Below are 2,703 nucleotides of genomic sequence, written 5' to 3' on the forward strand. Positions count from 1 at the left end.
GTGTTGTAGTACCCGTAGGCAGCCCCCACTAGGACAATGTCTAGCAGAGCGATGGGACTTGTGCCCCTTTCAGGACCCCGGAACAGTATGGACATTGGCAAGAGCCACCTGGAAGAGCTGCAGGCACAGAGCAGCCTAGTGGTCTATCCTGGCAGAGTGATGGCGGTGGGCTTTGGGGGCCCCTAACCTCTGCTATGCCCAGGATAAAGGACTTGAAGGCAAAGGGGATTATTTTGGAGCTTTAAGATTTCATTTCTGGGGCTGGCCTGTGGTTCACTTGGGACAGTGTGGTGCTGATAACATCTAGGCCACCAGTTCGGATCCCTGTATACAGATGGCCGGTTAGCTCACTTCGGAGAGCGTGGTGCTGACAACACCAAGTCAAGGGTTAAAATCCCCTGACCTGTCATCTTAAAAAAAAATTCATGTCTGCTCTGGTGGGTTTTGGACTTGTTTGGGGCCTGTTCCTCCTTTCTTCTGGCCAATTTTTCCCTTCGGAATGGGAATGTGTACCCAATGTCTGTCCCGCCATTGCATCTGGGAAGTAGATAAATTTATTACAGGTTCACGGCTGGAAGTAGTTTTGCCTTTAGTCTCACATGAGACTTTAGACTTGTAATTTGGTGCTGAAACAAGCTAAGACTTTTGGTACCATTGGCATGAAATGATTTTATGTCGTATGTGAGAGGGACATGAGTTTACTGGGGATGGGGGGATGTCAGGGGCAGGATGATATAGTCTGGTATGTTCCTGCCCCCAAGCTCATGTTGTTATCTGATCCCCGATGTGGCAGTGTTTGGAGATGTTTGGGTCATGGGGGCGGATCCTTCATGAATAGATTAATGCTCTTTCTGGAGAGGGTAGTGAGTTCTTGCTTTGTTAGTTCTCGTGAGAGTCGGTTGTTTAAAGGATCCTGGAACCTCCTCTGTCTCTCGCTTCTTCTTGCCATGTGGTCTCCTTGCACTAGCTGGCCGACCTGCCATTTTCCACCATGAGTAGAAGCAGCCTGAGGCTTGCACCAGATGCAGCTGTCCCAGAATCACGAGCCAGATAAAACCCTTTTCTTTATAAATTACCCACTCTTGTGCATTCTGTCATAGCAACACAAAAATGGACTAGTGCAGCTGCAATGAATTTTAGATCTTAGAAAAATGGTTTCTACTACTTTGGTGGAGAGAAGTACATGATTCTTAGAAATTCAACTGCATGGTGACTAGTTTGCAGAAGGGAAGACTTCAGCATGGATAGAGGGAAGCTCCGCTCCAGAAGGTAAGCCCTTTAAATAATCCACCAGTGTCCCCCTGCTGAGTCCGAGTCACTGATCCCTGGCACTGTTGCTGATACAGTATGAGGAAGCGGTGGTGGAGAGCACAGCACAGCTGCACCCTTCCTCACTGTGCAGCCCTAAGGATGGACCTCACTAAGAAATGTTACGCTGCATCCTGTCCTGAGACAGACAGGGAAAGTCAGGCAAGCCTGAGTCCCAGAGAAAAAACAAACAAAGAAAAAAACGTGTGATGATGTTCAAAGATAGGAAACATACCTAGATTTACTATGTTTGGAGTCTTTGGGGAGGCATCTTCTGGTGGGAAACCACAGCCTCTGAGAGAACCCCCTCCAAGCTTTCCACTGCTCCTGTCCCCAACTCAACCTGTTGTGTGTGTCCAAAGTGCCCCCTGGTGGTGCTGAGGGCTGCTGGTCACCCAGCTCCTTTTGTCTCCCTTTGGGGAGACTTGTGTCTGGGCTCACAGTGGCTTCCTCTGCCTGTGCTCCTCTTGTACCGTCCTGCATAGCTGTGTCCTCGGTGGTCATGGAGCTCAACTACAGGGAAAACTGGTTGTTAGACTTGTCTCTGGAGATGAAGACTGCAGTGTAATTTCTCATAACGACAAATGTGCCTCATCCCTTGCGGCCCTACCCGAGTGGCTGGTGGATCCAGTCCCAGCAGCAACTACTTGTTGTGATAAAGAATCCAGAGATAGTGCAGGTGAGGGGGAGGGTCTGCAAGAGCTTCACCAGTGTTGAGCCCAATTCCCGAAATTTCACCTGGAACAGGACACCCGGGACTTCAGTTCTTTTTTTTAAATTTAATTTTATTTATTTATTTGTTTGTTTATTTATATTATTTTAACTTCTCAATATACATTGTAGTTGATTTTCATGTCCTTTTACCTTTTCCTCTTTGAGCTGTTAGCTTCCACAGACCAACATTGGAATTTACTGTAGAGACTGAGAAGAGATTTTTCAGTGCAGAATCCTGTGTCTTATAAGTGGGGAGGCACTAAAATCATAAGATAACCTGATCAGTGCTGAGTCTGATGCGTGCAATGTTTAGGGTGGTCAGATGTAAAATCCACTGGATTTCACTGGCCTCTGAACCTGGCCCAGCCTCCTCTTGCTTCGAATGTGACTTTCAAAGAGTCTCCTTAAAGGAAAGACCCCACTGAGGTCTCTGCCCTGGGCCTGTCTGGGAAAGACTCATCAGGTCCCCTGAGCTTCCTCAGGACTCTAATTCTGGTGACCACAGCAGAGTCATTCTGATTTCCTAAGTGACAGTGACAACTGTGCATGTGAGAATATGTCCTCCTGCTACAACGAAAGCTCTAATTCAGAGATGACAATGGTAAACCCAGAATCATGAATCTACAGAGATATGCTGGGAAACTGTTTGATGAGGAGGACACCCAAGACTGCAAAAGGAAA

The 2,703-nt window shown here is 47.4% G+C and overlaps 1 pseudogene; it reads right to left on the reverse strand.

Moving 5' to 3' along the window:
• Positions 1–1,749: 1,749 nt before the first annotated feature.
• Positions 1,750–2,703, reverse strand: part of LOC103605806 — a 21,227-nt pseudogene continuing 20,273 nt past the window's right edge.

This window comes from Galeopterus variegatus, unplaced genomic scaffold (genome assembly GCF_000696425.1).
Source record: "Galeopterus variegatus unplaced genomic scaffold, G_variegatus-3.0.2 Scaffold6087, whole genome shotgun sequence".
Lineage (NCBI taxonomy): Eukaryota > Metazoa > Chordata > Mammalia > Dermoptera > Cynocephalidae > Galeopterus > Galeopterus variegatus.